The sequence below is a fragment of the Engraulis encrasicolus genome, chromosome 1 (assembly GCF_034702125.1).
Source record: "Engraulis encrasicolus isolate BLACKSEA-1 chromosome 1, IST_EnEncr_1.0, whole genome shotgun sequence".
Lineage (NCBI taxonomy): Eukaryota > Metazoa > Chordata > Actinopteri > Clupeiformes > Engraulidae > Engraulis > Engraulis encrasicolus.
Window position 1 is genome coordinate 49,593,088 of NC_085857.1, and position 19,124 is coordinate 49,612,211.

At 40.2% G+C, this 19,124-nt stretch overlaps 1 long non-coding RNA gene across 1 annotated transcript; it reads left to right on the plus strand.

The window, feature by feature from the left end:
• The first annotated feature begins 532 nt into the window (after positions 1–532).
• On the plus strand, positions 533–7,279 carry LOC134438874 (uncharacterized). The gene is made up of 3 exons (XR_010032684.1): positions 533–641; positions 5,853–5,927; positions 6,977–7,279. It is a non-coding gene; the product is annotated as an uncharacterized LOC134438874 (long non-coding RNA).
• Positions 7,280–19,124: the final 11,845 nt, after the last annotated feature.

Below are 19,124 nucleotides of genomic sequence, written 5' to 3' on the forward strand. Positions count from 1 at the left end.
TAATCCCTAGTGTATGTTCATAGGATTTTTCCAACACATAAGGGATCAATAGCGCAAAAACACTTTCAAAACAGTCAACGGTGTTACTCAACGGTGTTACGGTCAACAGTGCAGGGGAACAAGTCGGCATTTTTTTAGGAGAAAAAAACAGAGCAGACAAACCCATCTCCCTAGAACACAAATTATTTTGTTTGTTTGTCTGTCAATATGGATATAAATTGGCAAAAACATACTCCTCCTCAACTGTCATCAGTAATCCTTTTTCCATCCAATATAAAGTCGCTTTAAAATAATGCGCATTAAAAAGTTGATGCGACACAAGTGATGGAAAAGCGGTTAAGTCGCTTCAACGCCAGCTTTGTCGACCTCATTTATATCGCTCTAAAAAGGTGGATTGGCTAGAGATAAGTCGACATAAAATTGATGGAAAAGCGTTAAAGCGACGTAGGAAGTTCGTACATGCGCAGTGCTGTTATTATATGCGCGAGAATTTGAAAGCTAAGTTTGGTCGAGAAAAGGCAGGCGTCAATGAATGGGGCTGGGGGAAAACGCTGTTTTGATTTTTTCGAAGAAATGGACCAGCTAGCTACTGGGTGCCAGGCCGGTCGTGGTTGCGAGGTCCTCTGCTGTTGACAGCACCGGTGAGTGGATTAATTGTTGTTGGTAGGAGGCTGGTGTTAACCTGGCTACATTATCCGACAGGGAACTTGCTACTGTAAACTTGCTAATAGATAGCCTCAGGTGTCACATAAGACTCCAGGTAGTACAGCTGTTTACATAAATGTCTTCTATAGTCAGCCTGCCAAGCCCGAAAAATATATGTTTGATGGCATTTTCTGTTAAAAGTTGGCAACCATGCCAGAAGTTATCAGCATGGGCTAAGGTTTCAGAATCACCTGGTTGCCAACACGGAACTTGACCTTTAAGGTCAAATATGAAGGTCAAAAGGTCAACCACGGTCAAATAACAGTGTTATTTAGTTAAAAATTGTTAAAAAGATGTTAAAAATGGGCAACCATGCCAGAAGTCATCAGCATGGACTAAGGATTCAGAATCAACTTGTTGCCAACACGGAACTTGACCTTTAGGGTCAAATTTAAAGGTCAAAAGGTCAAAAACAATGTATTTTCTGGTTAGTCTATTTTGGGAACTGTATATTCATGGAATTATTTTTCAAATGTAAGCAGCCATGCTCGATGGTATCAGCATGGACTAAGGTTTCAGAATCACCTGGTTGCCAACATGGAACTTGACCTTTAAGGTCAAATTTGAATTTCAAAAATAATGCATTTTCTTGTTTGCCTTTTTTGGAGGGGGGCTTCATATTCATGGAATTCTTTTTCAAAAGTTGACAATCATGCTAGAAGTTATCAGCATGGATTAAGGTTTCATGGTCCATGGTTGCCAGCATGGAACCTGACCTTTAAGGTCAAATTTGAAGGTCAAAAGGTCAACCGGGATAAAGAAAAAAAAAAAGTGTTTTTTTTTTTTTTTGTGATGTGCTTCCATAAAATATAAGTTTTTTGCATTATGTATTGAATAATTAGTACCTGGAGGAGATATTTCATATTATTTAAATCATTTTAGATGAGTGAAAGTATTGGAACAAATAATTGTAAAGAAAATAAAACACTGCTTTGATGAGGTTTCTCCCGAAGCGGACAGCGCTGTCAAAAGTTGCATTTGGGGTTTTCTGACAGTGGACGGTGGAAGTGGTCGCGAGAGTCACACTTCACCTACTGTAAGTATCAGATGACTCGGGACAGTGATTAATTAACCTTTTAATTCTACTTAGAGCCCCAAGTACTCAGTGAACAACAAAAACAAGGACATTTGCCTTTCTGTTCCAATACTTTAGGGGACTGTATATTTAGAAGTTATATAGTCTTTATTATTAGGGTATGAGTGAAAGTGATTATTGCAAATTGTCAATAACAAGAATGTAATTGATCATATTGTTTCTTTACTTCAATAATAATTAAAACAATAATTCAAATTCAAATGTGATGTCAGTACATACTGGATATTTATGTATTTAAAGGAGCTATTGTTGCTGTTATTACAAAAAGGTTGTGTCATCCAGATCATGTTCTATCCCTACGGCGTTTAAACATTCTACATTTTAATCACATGCAGGTATACAGGGCTGTCCATTCCTCAGGCAACTGCAGGCATGTATTGCCCACTTGGTTCCACAACCACATCTTATCAGTCCTAAGCTACTATGTGGAACTGGAGGTTTCCTTTACCACACAGCCATCAAGTCTACAACTTTCCAACCACCTGTCTCCTCAGTGTCTTTGTTAATATGTACTTTGTCAGACTGCAGCCATATATTTGCCTGCTGATTTGCTTATGCAAGATGCAATCCATATGCATCACTTGGTGGTAACATATCAATTGCCTTTTTGTCTTCTGAAAATAGTTCAATACCCGAAGATAAGCATGGTGCTTTATACAGGTGACACAAAAACTCAAGCCTGGGAAATTGTAACAGAACATTCTACAGTAGTCATGAGAACATCAAGAGAAGTGTGCAATACTTGCTCTACTCTTACTGTAGGTTATTTCCTAACCATGATATGACATAGCAAATCAGCAAGTGTCCTTCATTGCTATAACCATTTGAAACACATCAGAAATAACTGAAGTCATTATTTTTTCTATGGAAAGAAGCAAATTCACTGGTGAGCCAAGGCATATCCCATTTCATACCAGCAGCTTAATGTGCTTCACAAAGAAGAATAAAGTAATTGAGATGACCAGAATGAAAATAAAAAAAAAATACAAGTTTAAGTTAATTTTATGCTAATGAGCTATGATGAATATCTAAGTCTGACAGGCCAGAGCCCCACCATGATAAGCCAAATCAAACATTAAATTATAGGCCTCAATATACAGTACCATGCAAACAACTATTTTATGAAAGCACATCACCAAAAAACTGTTTTTTGTATTGATCTCAGTTGACCTTTTGACCTTCAAATTTGATCTTAGAGGTCAAGTTCCATATGGTAACCAGGTGATTCTGAAACCTTAGTCCATGCTGATACGTTCTAGCATGGTTGCCAACTTTTGAAAACAATAATTCCATGGATATAAAGATCCCCAAAAAAGACTAACCAGAAAATACATTGTTTTTGACCTTCATATTTGACCTTAAAGGTCAATTCCCTCTTGGCAACCAGGTGATTCTGAAACCTTAGTCCATGCTGATAACTTCTAGCATGGTTACTAACTTTTGAAAAAGATTTCCAGGAACACAATCCCCCAAAAAGTCAAACCTTAATATACATGAGTGATTCTCTAATTCGCCTACACTTTTAAGTCCGTGGATTTTATTTGGCAATTCCACTAACTATTAACTGCATCCAATGATGTTTTGGACATTAGAAAACATTTATCTTTCATATAATACAGAAAGTGTAGACATAGCATTATTTACCTCAGCAAGAATGAATATTTAATACTGGTTTTTGGCGTTTTCATGCCGTCCTGTTTTCCAAATGTCAGATTCAGTCTTCATATTAGCATGTAAAGAAACTTGTTTTGCCCAAGACGATTGCAAATGTTGATTCACAGTAATCATCACAATATGACAAAACTGTCAGAAAGACCACTGTCCTTTCAATTATACATGAAATTTGCCATTTTGTGTGTGTCCACGAAAACTGTGTTAACCGTGTCACGGTCTGAAACCTCCTCCATAAATCAGTAATGGTTTGGTCTTAGGCCATACGAATAACATCACGTGATGTCATAACCTCTTTGGCAGGATACGGGAAGACTTTTTGGTAAATTTTGAGCTCCATCCTTCCATAATTTAATCCATTCTTTTTCATGTTCTCATAGCGGGAAAATTGCCTGTCAAGAGTGTTATCAACATATTCATAAGAATCTGAATTAGAAATCACATGTAGAAAAACACAGATAAAGCATACAGATACATGAATTGATTAAGGTGTTGTGGTGGAACTTCTGAGGTCCTCAGTTAGCACAACACCATAAAAATGGCTGAAATGTCAACGGTGTTACCGTCAATGGTGTTACAATTAAGTATGAGAGTCAGGGTTGCCAGATGAGGCTGATGATTTCCAGCCCAAAAAATGATCAAAATCCGCCCTAAAAACCCGCCCAATTCTATTGATTTATATGGCAGTGGGAAGGTTTTTCTGATAGATGCCATTTTTACCCGCACACGGCCATCCTAAGCAGCCCAATTGGGCGGGAACCAGCCCAATCTGGCAACACTGATGACAGTTGAGGAGTATGTTTTTGCCAATTTATATCCATATTGACAGACAAACAAACAAAATAATTTGTGTTCTAGGGAGATGGGTTTGTCTGCTCTGTTTTTTTCTCCTAAAAAAGTGCCGACTTGTTCCCCTGCACTGTTGACCGTAACACAGTTGAGTAACACCGTTGACTGTTTTGAAAGTGTTTTTGCGCTATTGATCCCTTATGTGTTGGAAAAATCCTATGAACATACACTAGGGATTATCTCTGGAGAAGGAAGTCTTGTGTAAGGAGGGTGACTATATTCAAATCAGACGTTACAGGGATTTATAATGAAAAATGTGTCAGTCTGTATCACAGTGACTCATAAAATCCTACTTATGAAGCTCAACAATCACATTTTCTATATCAGTTGCACAGATTAATGACAACATTACTGCTAAGGGACATAAGCACTTTCAAACATATATTGTTTCAACTCTGTAGTATTTTTATATATGTTTGAAATGACATAGTATTTGTCCATAACACTGTTGACAAAATAATTAAGCAAATGTTCGCTTTCATTAGAGTATTTATCAAATGATTTAAGATTAAGCTTGGCAATTTGTTTGTTTGGAAACTTAAATATATACACTATGTAAACATTTAGGTCATTTAGTTGAAAAAAAATACTGATAATTGACATTTTGCTTTTGCCAAAAGCGTAGGGAAATCGTAGAATCGCTCACATGGTGTTTGACCTTTTTAACCTTCAAATTTGACCCTAAAGCTCAAATTCCGTGTTGGCAACAAGTTGATTCTGAATCCTTAGTCCATGCTGATGACTTCTGGCATGGTTGCCCACTTTAACATCTTTTTTTTTTAAACTAAATAACATATTGGTACTGTTATTTGACCGTGTTTGACCTTTTGACCTTCAGATTTGACCCTAAATGTCAAGTTCCATGTTGGCAACCAGGTGATTCTGAAGCCTTAGCCCATGCTGATAACTTCTGGCATGGTTGCCAACTTTTGAAAAAGAATTCCATGAATATACAGTTCCCAACAAAGACTAGCAAGAAAATACCCTGTTTTTGACCTTTTGGCCTTCAAATTTGACCCTAAAGGTCAAGTTCAGTGTTGGCAACAAGTTGATTCTGAATCCTTAGTCCGTGCTGATGGCTTCTGGCATGGTTGCCCACTTTTAACACCTTTGTAACAATTTTTAACTAAATAACACTGTTATTTGACCGTGGTTGACCTCTTGACCTTCATATTTGACCTTAAAGGTCAAGTTCCGCGTTGGCAACCAGGTGATTCTGAAACCTTAGCCCATGCTGATAACTTCTGGCATGGTTGCCAACTTTTAACAAAAAATGCCATCAAAAGTTTATTTAAGCACCTTAGCTGCTGATGGCAGGCTGACTACTAGTTCTACTTTGTAATCTTCCCCCCTCGTATATCGTTCGCACAAGTAATGATATGTTTGTATCAAACAGGACACGATACTCAAATAGAAATAGCGCAGTAGCTAAGTAAACAGAAAGACGAGGACTGACTTTTGCTAATGAAGCTATGGATCTGATAAACGATTTCTCACTGTTTACATTGTTCGTCTGGCTCTGTACAAATAGTTCCCCCTGATGACCAATCTGGTGTGGAAGACGAGAAAGAGGATGAAGGGGATGATGAGGAAGAAGAGGGTGCTGGTAAGTCAGGATCATCATGCTTTTGAATGTCATGTTATTCATGCTAACATTGTGTATCACAAAAGTTGTTTTTTTGTTTTTGTTTTTTTAAACAATTCAACATCTGACCAAAGTGAGTACTCCGGCACCCCTATGCAAAAATGCCCTGAAAGAGCCAGGTGCAGGACAATAAAAGTATTAATCCAGTGAAAGAGTAATAGAATAGTCCAGTGAAGTGAATAAAGTCTGCAACACTGCTTCTCTTTTGTTAAATTTAGATGTACAAGAATGGTTTGATGTCAAAATCTTCAATAACACCATTGGGGGACATCATGTTTAAATAGTACATATGCAAAAGGTCTCCTGCTGGAGTAACCTTTTGCCTCGGTCACTGCCTCTAGGTGACTTGTCTGACACTGACACTATGCCCTGCACTTCTTTCATCACTGGTACTCATAGTGCTGGTAGGCCTACTGCTTGTCAAGGATGCACTTTGCCTGATTAAGACCTGAGGGACGAAACGTTACGCTCTCACTATTCAATTTAACAGAAGACAAGCAGTGTTTAGGACTTTATTCACTTTAACTTACCTGTATTGTAAGCATCCAAATGTTGGCAGCATTCATGTCAAACCATGTCAGTACTAGTACCATGCCTCACTGGAGGCAAAACACACTGTTGTCTTCGAACTACTGACTTGGGTACTGTCACACGTACTTGACACCATCTAAAGCAAATTTGTTTATCTTGGTATTATCAGTCCACAAGAAATGGTCCAAAACACTGAAGCAAATCATGCCTCACTGAAGACCTTTCTATGCATTTTCAAATAGGGGTGTACTCAGTTTTCTCTTGTCAGAGGTTGAGGTGTCATTTTGATAAACAGCTTCAAAATATTCTTAACACTGATATCCATTAAATCATTGGAACTGAATATGTTCACGCTTACTTCAGGCTAATATGTAGTTGACACCCTTTAACTTGGATTAAAAAAAAACTCTAGTGTAATACCATGTCTCAGATAACTTAATTAAATGTGTTTGTATTTTATGTGTTTCCTCATGTAATAGAAGACTACAGTGGACAAGTGACCATGGAGGATTCAGAGCCCCCAGGCCCCACCCCAGGTGCAGCAGGAGGTAGTCGCCTGTTTCGCAGGCCACTGAAGAAAAAGTCTTTACTAGCTGCATAGAGTCAGCAGCTGTCGGACTTACTGAAAAGTCAAGAGGCAGGAGGAGGAAGATGGAGAGATGCTAACTTCTCTGAGAACGTCCGTCAAGCGCCAGTTTGGAGCATCAGAATAACCCGCCCATTGCCTCTTCAAGCAGCCAAGTGGCCTTACCATTTAATGTTATTTTATATTTAATACTAATTATGAATATTTATTAAATGTATTTTTATGAAAAATGCCCATGTTTGTTTGCTTTTAATATACATATTCACTTGATGTGAATTCTGTGATCTTTCACAAATGCATGTGAGGCATCAGGTGACGCATCAGGGTATCTCTTATTGCCGCTGCCTCAGTGTCCTCCTCAGCTGACTCAGGATCTTCTCCTCTGCTTTATAATGTTAAATTCAACTCTTCAAGTGTTAATTCAACAGTACAATAACACTAAAATGAGTGGGACCATATGCTCTAAGCAGTGTTGACTTGAGACTGCAAATTTTACCATGTGATTAGGCGTACAGCCTCAGACAAAATAAAAAATCACCTGTCATGTAGGACAGTGTTTCCCAACCAGGGGTACGTGTACCACTAGGGGTTCGTGAGCACACTGCAGGGGGTACTTGGAAAAATGAAAAAAAAAAAAAAGCATGGAGCATAGTCACATTGGGATATAGAGCATGAGTGAGGGGGTACTCATGGTATGACAAAAAGGCTTAGGGGTACACAAGACAAAAAAGGTTGGGAAACACTGATGTAAGATGTTCATTCAGTTGATGTTAGCTAGTCCTTTTCAGACAGGAGGACAGGTACAGGGGTTGGTCATGGAGGGCGGGGAGGTGTTGCTCTCACGGGTCTAGGCCTACTGTAGTCTGATGGCCTGTATGCCCTGTCTCTGTCTGCTGTCAGAGAAGTGTGAAGTTATTTCGTTTGTATAGTCCTTTATTGCCTTCCGATGCCCTTGCTGTTCAGACTAGGCAGTTTTGGGTCGGGTCTCATTTTTCTTAAAATAAATAAATAAATAAAATCACTGAATGAACAACCTCCACGACAGGTGATTCCATACTTTTTTGCCAGGGGCTGTTTGTAAAATTGTAATTGTTTTGTAGTGCCTAAAGCTAACTTAAAAAGTGCTATTGTGCCACCCGTTTCCCTCTGCTCTCCCTGCTCGCAGGGTCAGGCCTCATATGTGGCTCTACAAGCACATAGTCTCTCTCTCGAAACAGATGTTTGCTAACTCGAAAATCAGTCATAAACTGACGGTCCGTAGGCTATGTTGGCACGTCCATCTCCCACCACAAACAGCACCTGGTGCTGCCAGGTTAGTACTGGCTATCTGCGAGTAGTCTACTAGTAAAAATCACAGTAGGCTATGCGAGTCGCCTTCTCCGGGCTGTCATCCTTTTCCTGATCACAATTATTGCGGATAGTATATTGATTATTAATAACACGACACGTAGACTGTCCATCTTGTTTTGTCGGTCAAGGCTATATTCTCACGCGCGATAAAGTCTATTTTTCTTTTGACACAAACATTCTAAAAGAGCGACGCAGTGGATGGAAAACGACCAAGCGCGACAGAAATATGTGGATTAGCGAGAGGCATTGTGACGTAGCTTCAATGCGCTTCAAGTACTTTTTTGATGGAAAACGGTTCTGGTGCGACTTTTGTCGCTTTAAATAAAATCGACACAAGGTACAAGTCGCTTCAGAATTGGATGGAAAAAGGATTAGTGTTGCCAGATTGGGCTGGTTCCCGCCCAATTGGGCTGCTTAGGATGGCCGTGTGGGGGTAAAAATGGCATCTATCAGAAAAACCTTTGGCGAATTGGGCGGGTTTTTAGGGCGGATTTTGATCATTTTTTGGGCTGGAAATCATCAGCCTCATCTGGCAACCCTGACTGTCATACTTAATTGTAACACCATTGACGGTAACACCGTTGACATTTCAGCCATTTTTATGGTGTTGTGCTAACTGAGGACCTCAGAAGTTCCACCACAACACCTTAATCAATTCATGTATCTGTATGCTTTATCTGTGTTTTTCTACATGTGATTTCTAATTCAGATTCGTATGAATATGTTGATAACACAGTTGACAGGCAATTTTCCCGCTATGAGAACATGAAAAAGAATGGATTAAATTATGGAAGGATGGAGCTCAAAATTTACCAAAAAGTCTTCCCGTATCCTGCCAAAGAGGTTATGACATCACGTGATGTTATTCGTATGGCCTAAGACCAAACCATTACTGATTTATGGAGGAGGTTTCAGACCGTGACACAGTTAACACAGTTTTCGTGGACACACATAAAATGGCAAATTTCATGTATAATGGAAAGGACAGTGGTCTTTCTGACAGTTTTGTCATAATGTGATGATTACTGTGAATCAACATTCTTGGGCAAAACAAGTTTCTTTACATGTCCAAAACATCATTGGATGCAGTTAATAGTTAGTGGAATTGCCAAATAAAATCCACGGACTTAAAAGTGTAGGCGAATTAGAGAATCACTCATATACACAGACACACACACACACCGTTCATGCTTGTCAGGCAAAGCTCCTGCCATATATTCTCCTCTGAAACACCTGCATGCACGCACGCACGCACGCACACACACACACACACACACACACACACACACACACACACACACACACACACACACACACACACACACACACACACACACACACACACACACACACACACAGGTGTCTTGGCACTCAGCAAGTGCAAGTCTGGGCATGTTACCTCAACGAACTACTCACTTTTCCAAGACTCTGCCACACAGATAGTGCGCACACACGCATGCTTGAACACATGCACGCACGCACACAAACGCAGTGCCGCTGACAGCTTTCGCTTAGCCGAAAGGGCCCCAAATCCAGTACATACAATGTATTAAGTACCCAACTCTGGGCCCCCTGTCTCCCTGGGGCTGGTCTCCCTCTTCCCTGCACACACACACTTGTGTTGGTGGTCGTGGGTCTCCGTCGGGAGACTTTGAACATGTTCAGTTGGGTTGAGGACAGCGTCGGTGGTCGGGCTCCATGCCGGACTGTGATTGGTTTGTGCTAACTGGGCAGGAGGTGGGAGGGCATTTGTTACCTCTAGTTGTTACCTCAGTCTAGAAATCAGCAGGCTACATGCAGGAAAGGATCCGCATATGCGCTTAAAAACAAGTAGAAAAGGCGCACACGTGTGAGAAACGTCCATTCAACCCTGTCTCAACCCTGCAGAACAGAGAGGTACCGCAGGGCCTTTCTTCCCTCTGCAGTCAGACTATATAATAACACTAAGTCCCTGCGGTAGCCTTGGGGATGATGATGATGTTGATGGTGATGGTGATGATGATGATGATGATGTTGATGGTGGTGGTGGTGGTGGGGGTGGTAGTGGTGGTAGGGATGGTAGTGATGGTCTTTTTATCTTCTTAACTTTTTAACTTACTTATTTATTATTGTCCTAGCACCCTCTCCTCCATTTTATGAAGCTGCTAATGCACTTTTTACAATGCACTTTCATTCTTACTAATGTACTTGTTGTGGTTTTTAACAGAGACATTTATATTTCCCCTAACATCTTTTTAAGTATTTATCCTGTGTTGTTGTATGTACACTGTCTATTGTCTCTGCACTATCTGTATGTTACTGCTGCAACAAACGAATTTCCCCATGGCGGGATTATTAAAGGCATACTTACTTACTTACTTACTTACTAATGAAATGCTACGGTCCAACCAGCACATGAAGAGCTCTTTTCCAAAATGAGATATATCCACGCACATGGATAGCCTATATCTCATTTGGGGGAAAAAAAAACTCTTCATTTGTTGTATCTGAGCAACCTCTGCGAGACGAAAAACTTGGGCAAAAATCGGAAGATGAAGCACAGAAATGAACTACTGACCTAGACTATAAGGCTTTTACAAATGTGTTAAGATTTTTTGATTCATGCATGCGCCGATGTGTGATGAGTGGAGATTGACTTTGGAGTGGAGGGGGAGAGAGAGGGCGAAATGGTCCGCCTGCCCAGATTCATAAACCAGCTTGAAATCGCTTAAGTGCTGCCCGAAATTGGACAAACGTTGAGGTCGATTAGCAGGATAGTCTATTCGACAGCATCATTTTCATCCGCATTAATATACAGCTAGATATTGGAAAATTACCGTCTGCCTATTGTAAATGTGTTCCACTTTGCATTCATTCTACCCCTTGACAAAATGTCCTATTACAAAGCCAAAAAAGGACAACGTGCATGTTGCGTAGCATTACACTGTGATTGTTAAGACAATGCCCATTTTCCTCGTAGTCAACTAGTCAACAGTGAAGTAGGCTAATGAAACCGCGAAAGTCGTAGAGTTTTGTGCTCAAAAGACAAGACATAGAATGCGGTCTTGCCTATTTAGCCTATTTAGAGTCATTAATGCATTCAACTCCTACTTGTGACTACCTTGCGAAAAGTAGAGAATTGACTTCGCAAAAACATGAAAACATTAAACAAGGACAGCCGAACCGCGAGCTCTCAAACGCGGAAGTTACTATAGGCCCTATAACAAAATCCCTCTGGGTGCTACCCGGGGGAGTGTCCACGGCAGGTGCAGTCTGCGCGGTTTTTTCGTGGAGCAAACTGTGTCCAATCAAGCACGAGGGGAGCAGACAGACAACTGACTAGTCGTAGTTGGGACGTCTGGTCGGATCGGCTAGTTGTGCACTCGCCTTTAACAACACACCTGCAGCTTTGGCCCCACGGTCAAGACTTAAGATCAGAGGGTTGCAGGTTCGAACCCCACTTTTTCACTCCCCATCTCACTCCATGACTGAGGTGCCCTTGAACAATGCACCAAACCCTGTAATAACTTTAAAAAAAACTGTAAGTTGCTTTGGATAAATCTGTCAGCTAGGTGAAAGGTACTGTAATATAATGCAATGACAAAAACACACCTTTCAGTTCATAGTGCAGTGCATTGGAGCTTCAAACATTGCATCCGAAAGTTCCACAAGGTGGGGCCAGTGTTCTGCATTCCACTACTACAGTTAGCCGGGGAGCCAAACTCTCAAAAGTGCTTTAAAATGGGAGGAACCTGACATGGCCTGCCATACTTTTTATTCGTGATTTTTTTGTTAGTTCTATCCCTTAGGACAAATAATTGGAGGGTCTGCTCGGGCGGAAATATCGCGAAAAAAAGTTGTGCCTATTTTAATGTATGTACCCTTCATTTTTCGAGAGAAATTTCTGAAAAATGAAAAATGACCTGAAATCCTTGGTGGCTTGGGTAAGCTGTCAATAAAGGCTTTCCAGGTGCACAGGACATACATGCTGACAACATTCAATTGAAAAAATATTTTTAAATCACATTTCAATAGGATTTTGACTCAATTTTATGCTTCAAAATTAGGCGTTTTTTCACTTTTTTGCTATATTTTCATCTTTACCTCATTGGCAATCAAGTTTTTCTTCATGTTTTGACATCAAACAATATGCCATTCTTTTTATTAAGAAGTATAGTGATACCACAACAAAAATTATGAAAATACAACCAAAATCAATGGATCTGTGATGACTGTAGTGTATGTACCCTTCATTTTTAGAGAGACATTTCTGAAAAATGAAAAATGACCTGAAATCCTTGGTGGCTTGGGTAAGCTGTCAATAAAGGCTTTCCAGGTGCAAAGGACACATCTACTGATGATATCTAATAAAGAAAATATTGTTAAACCACATTTGTACATGATTTTGGTTCAATTTTATGACCTAAAATTAGGCGTTTTTTCACTTTTTTGCTATATTTTCATAATTTCTTCATTGGCAATCAAGTTTTTCTTCATGTTTTGACATCAAACAATATGCCATTCTTTTTATTAAGCAGTATACTGATTCCACAGCAAAAAAATATATAAAAAATACAACCAAAATCAATGGATCTGTGCGATTTCACCTCTAGTTGGTGATCAATAGGCCCGGAAACTCAATAGGATTTCCGGCTACAATCAAAATGCTGAAAAGCACACTGTATACTTAGCAATGACATACATCCTCTCTCACACACACACACGCACACAAGTAATCTGGGGATTCTACAATGATTTGCATCCCAGGTGACACCCCCCACAACGTACATGTACTACTACGTACAGTACATCACCCGTACACTCTGTACATACTTTGTGGATGTGACAGTGAGCTATTTTCACAGAAGGGGGAGACCGCAGAATTACACAACTACCATTCAACACCTTCTGCCATCTGCAGGCACAGTAACCCAGAGGAAAGCCTAGACTACTCTCAAAATTCTGAAAGATACACTGTGTGTACTGTTGAGTAGAGTACATAACTATCAATCCTGAAGGAAATTAAGGTCTCTAGCAGCATAAATAAATAGATATGCAAAACGTGATACATATTATTGCACAACATATTTAACATGTAACACACATTTAGCCATAAGGCATTTCACACAACCACACACATACTGTTCTGTAATACACATCATATACACACAGCACCTATACATACAGCAGTATGCCATGGAGATGAGGTTCTAGCGATTAAATGCCCATTCATTACCAGGAATAAGCTCACTTATAGCTTGAAAGTTGTGGGCCCTCATCTTCCAGAGAGTGGGGTAACCATAATAATATGTATCAAATTCAGGCAGGCAAAAAATGCATATGGTGCATATTATAAGGTCACACTCAATCTGCAATATCTGGACTTTTTCCATCTAGTGTTGCTTTAAGTTTTTACCAAGGTATTGTATGATGGTAGAATTTGAACACTATGTAAAGCCTTCTCCAACCAACCTCAAGAATCTGAATGAGAGATCTAAACTCTGAGGAGGTTAATACCAATTGTGTTCCCTGAACCAATAGGTGCAACAACTTGTTTCTAACTTCTTAAAACTTCTTTAAAGAAATGACCATATAAGGTCATATAAAATATGCTAGTCTGTTTGAGGGGTTAAATAATTTCCATCAACAGTCACTGAAATACTTTGTATTTGGAAAGCTGAATCAATATGCAATTATATCAATGGATTTAAAAAAAAATACAGGCATATTTCAAGATTAATCAGGCTCAAATTATAAAATCATGGTTCAGGAAGCATGAGCGATCATTGTTACACATGGATTGGCCACCACAGAGTCTATACCTCAACCTCACTGAGAATCTTTGGGATATGCTGGAGAAGGTGTTACATAGTGTCCAGACTCTACCATCATCAATACAAGATCTTGCATTGGTGAAAACTTGGTGAAAGTAAGTCCAGACATTGTATACATTTATTAAGACAATACAACACCAAATTTGTATCATAATTTAAGAAAAGGGTGGTCATACAACACAACAGTGTGTGAGACCTTTCCGATGCTGACGTTTTAGACCACACTGTGTAGAACCCTTTCTGATAGAGTGGAGGGGTGGTTCTCCTTATGTCAAGCACCGTCTCCTTAGTTTTTATGGAATTCTGCTGCAGCTAGTTGGTCCGGCACCAAGTTATCCACCTGTCGCCTGTACTCCCCATCCTACCCACCCTTGATACACCTCACAATTGCAGTGTCATTATGGAAACTTGCATGTGGGGTATAGCAAAAGCATGTGGTAGTGTTGTAGCAAAAGTAGGTGGTATAGCCTACCCCATAATCAGAACAGATATAAAGGAGCTGTTGGAACTAACTCTTACTTGGGGATAGAATGGTAAGGTTGGCTGCATATGGCAAGTGATTAGTCAACACCAACTATCAGCAACTATAAAACTTGTTTGTCATATCTCATTTCATCCATATAAGCATTGAATAAGGCTGCAGATAAAATGTTCCCCCGTCATACCCCGTTGATGACATTAAAACGTGTAGGATGTTTGCCCATTTAACATGCACATACACAAATTTGTACCAAACTACTGGGAACTCCCCCATGCAGATGTTTCAGCAGCTGCAGAACAGACCAATCAGTGGACTCAAAGCAGTATTTCAGCACTTCTTCTGCTTTTGGTGTCCACATCCTGACAGTGCGCGTGGTTGATAGTACTAATCTCTGGTAGAGGCATCCCAGGGATTTTCTGAGCTGTTGTCATCACATGCTGGAGTGCCTACTCTTGTCCTCTGATGGCACAGATGTGGAAGTTGATCAACAGTGGCTTCAGGATTTGGTAGCCCATCAGTTTCTTCTGGTAGAAGAGATATTGTTGGGCCTTGCTGACCACTGAGGCCATGTGAATACTCCAGGACACGTCCTCCAGGGATTTAAAGCTGCTGACCCTCTCCACCACTGTATGAGTCACCAGAGGGGTCTGTGACTTCTGTGATTGTTTTTGTGAAAGTCCACAATGATTCCCTTGTTGTTTTTGGAGTCCAATACGAAGTAATTGTCGTTACACCACGGCGGAAGATGTTCCTGTAGTATGTCTTGTCTTCATTCATAATTAGTGCGACAACGTGTCAGCAAATGAGGAGAAAGAGGCAGTTGTGGATGGATAGGGTGTAGAACAGAGGGCTTAGCACACACCCTTGAGGTGTGCTGGTGTTGATAACAAGAGGGAGCAGTTAGAGAGGAAATCCACAGTACATGACGGTTGTACAGTCTCAGATAGTGGGGTTTAGACCAAAGACGCTATGGCTGGATGGTGCTGGAGGCCAAACTGTGGTCCAAAAATGTGCATATGTGTTCCTCAGCTCCATGTTCTCCAGTAGTGTATGAAGCATGCTGGCGATGATGTCCTATGTAGAACAGTTTGCCCTGTGTGCAAACTGCAATGGGTTATGTGATTCCTGAAAATATAGGCTTTCCAGGCTTTGTGTAGGCCCGCCTTTGCCCCCATCTGTGTACATAGCTCACTGTGTCACATCCAGGAAGTAGGGCTATGTATGTGTGGGGTATGTACGAAGCATGTACAGTATGCAGGGTGTCACCTGGGGTGGAGATCATTGTAGGATCCCCAGATTAGGTGTGTGTGTGTGTGTGTGTGTGTGTGTGTGTGTGTGTGTGTGTGTGTGTGTGTGTGTGTGTGTGTGTCATATTGCTCAGTATTCAGCATGCATTTCAGCATTTTGATTGTAGGCTGAAATTCTATTGACTTTCTGGGCCTGTTGATCACCAACTAGAGTTGGAGTCCCCACAGATCCATTGAGTTTGGTTGTATTTTCATGTTTTTTGCTGTGGTATCACAGCATACTGCTTAATAAAAAGAATGGCATATTGTTTGATGTCAAAACATGAAGAAAAACTTGATTGCCAATGAAGAAATTATGAACATATAGCAAAAAAAGTGAAAAAAACCGACTAATTTTAGGTCATAAAATTGAGCCAAAATCATGTACAAATGTGGTTTAACAATATTTTCTTTATTGGATATCATCAGTAGATGGGTCCTTTGCACCTGGAAAGCCTTTATTGACAGCTTACCCAAGCCACCAAGGATTTCAGGTCATTTTTCATTTTTCAGAAAATTCTCTCTAAAAATGAAGGGTACATACACTACAGTCATCGCAGATCCATTGATTTTGGCTGTATTTTCATAGTTTTTGTTGTGGTATCACTATACTTCGTAATAAAAAGAATGGCATATTGTTTAATGTCAAAACATGAAGAAAAACTTGATTGCCAATGAGGTAAAGATGAAAATATAGCAAAAAAGTGAAAAAACGCCTAATTTTTAAGCACAAAATTGAGTCAAAATCCTATTGAAATGTGGTTTAAGAATATTTTTTCTATTGAATGTTGTCAGCATGTATGTCCTGTGCACCTGGAAAGCCTTTATTGACAGCTTACCCAAGCCACCAAGGATTTCAGGTCATTTTTCATTTTTCAGAAATTTCTCTAAAAAAATGAAGGGTACATACATTCGTATAGGCACAACTTTTTTTCGCGATATTTCCGCCCGAGCAGACCCTCCAATTATTTTCCCTAAGGGATAGAACTATCCAAAAAATCACAAATAAAAAGTATGGCAAGCCATGTCAGGTCCAACCCAATTTTGGGACTTTGGCTCCCCGGCTAAGTGGTCCACTTCATTATCTAACCTCCCATCTTGGCCCTGTACATGTGAGGCAAGTTTTATTCCATATCTCTTAAACACACAATTCAAAGGTCCTTTCCTCATTTGTAGTCGGGAGATTGATTGGGGAAAAGACCCCAAAAAGTTGTTGTGCCAAGGCTGTCAGCAGGGACACTGATTTCTCCACGGACGCGGGGGTGTCAGTAAAGCACGAGGCCACAGATCAAGGCAAAGATGGGAGGTTGGATAGTGAGATGGGCATATGGTCTCTGTTGCAATTGGACAACCCACAGCGTAATCCATTGTCATGGATGGTTGAATGTCATAACTGTAAAACTGTGTTTGCGCTCTTGTGCTTAAATGTAAATCTAAAAAAGATAGGCTAATGAAGCAAGCTTAGTCAGTCGGTCAAATGGGGACCCAAACCATGACCATTTGGGACAAAATACCTAATTAGTTCATTGTCCAGTAGTAAGGCATCTGAGTTTGTGTGGCAGGAATGACACATTGTAAAGACATTGTGCAATTTCTCTGAATTTCTGAGGCTCGCTGTACGTGTACACCAGAAACAACCGAAGTGAACCGACAGGACAGTTGAAGATGGCAACAGGAAGCGAATGGGACAGAGAGATAGGGGAGGATCGGGAAATGACCCCGGCCGGACATGAACCGGGGTCCCCGTGGGTGGGCATGCAAGCCCAAATGTAGGGAGCTTAGCGCCCTGCACCCCAGCACTCTCCCCCAGGGGCATTATTTTTTAATACTTATTGGGGCATTGGCTCATGATGAGGTCTGTTTAAAAAGGTTGAGAACCGCTGCCCTAAACCCTAACCCATGACAAAATGTATTTTTTTAACATTACATAAGGTCAGTGTCCTAGGAGGTTGATATACTCTATATTATACATGGGGAGTTAATAAATCGTGGAGTGATGATCGAATGTGCCCTCACCAAAAAAAGGATATAGAATCTGCGATATAGTATAATAATACATAATTGTATAAATTATTATTACATATAAATTACATTTTATTATTATATATAATACATGATTGTTGAAATATAAAATGCAAAGGTTTAAAGAAAATGAGGAAAGGAAATGATTAAAGAAAAAAGTTAAATCAATTACGTTTTTTTTAAACAGAGTTAAATAGAGATAAAGAACAAGCAGTAATGATGTGTGTGAATTAGTAGGAGGTAGAGGTGGGGTGTGCCACACTTTGGTGGTTGTGGGTAGTGTGTGGGGGACACATTTCCACATTTCACTGTTTATGTGTGAACTAGGGAAGTGGTGTTATTCCTGGTGTAAAGAGAGTGAACTCAAAACCACAAAAGTTTCTAAATGATTTATCTGGACAGTGTCATAGGAACTAAAACTGCTTGTGTTGTCTCAGAAATCGGGAACAGTCTCTTTTGCTTAACCTCAACCTTAATACATGACATTTGACACCACACACGCTGCCTGTGTGTGTGTGTGTGTGTGTGTGTGTGGTCGCAATATTGTACACAGTGCAGATGCTTGTGTCTCTCACTAATTATGGATAGTTCTGACCAGAGCCATACAGAGGACAGAGTCAGGCAATCTCTGCTGTGTGCTAGGGCCGACTTCCTCATTAGCAAAATTAGCTGTTTTAGCTTCTCAGTACTGCTCAGTGTTGCAAATGTTTGTGCCTAGTAGTGTGCGTAGCACACAGCAAATGCAATGCGATGCAATGCAGGGAATATGACAAGACTTGCTGTTCGTAGTAATAACTTCAGATAAACATCACAGATGGTAAAACTGTTGTGATTATCACCACCGAGACAGTTGATAGTTTACATATTTGTGGTGATTACCCCGCAGTATAGTTCGTTTATATTCGTTTATTTATAATAGTCTATGGGAAGACAGCTGCTTTAGGCACGACCTTGTCTCGTTGAAAGGCAAGATTGCAATTTAATTCTTGGTCCTCCAATCGTGTAACCTTCCCCTCTGTATGGCTCTGGTTCTGACTATCAACTGAACAGAGCAGTGTGACGAAGTGGTTCCATGCCACAGTTGTCTCG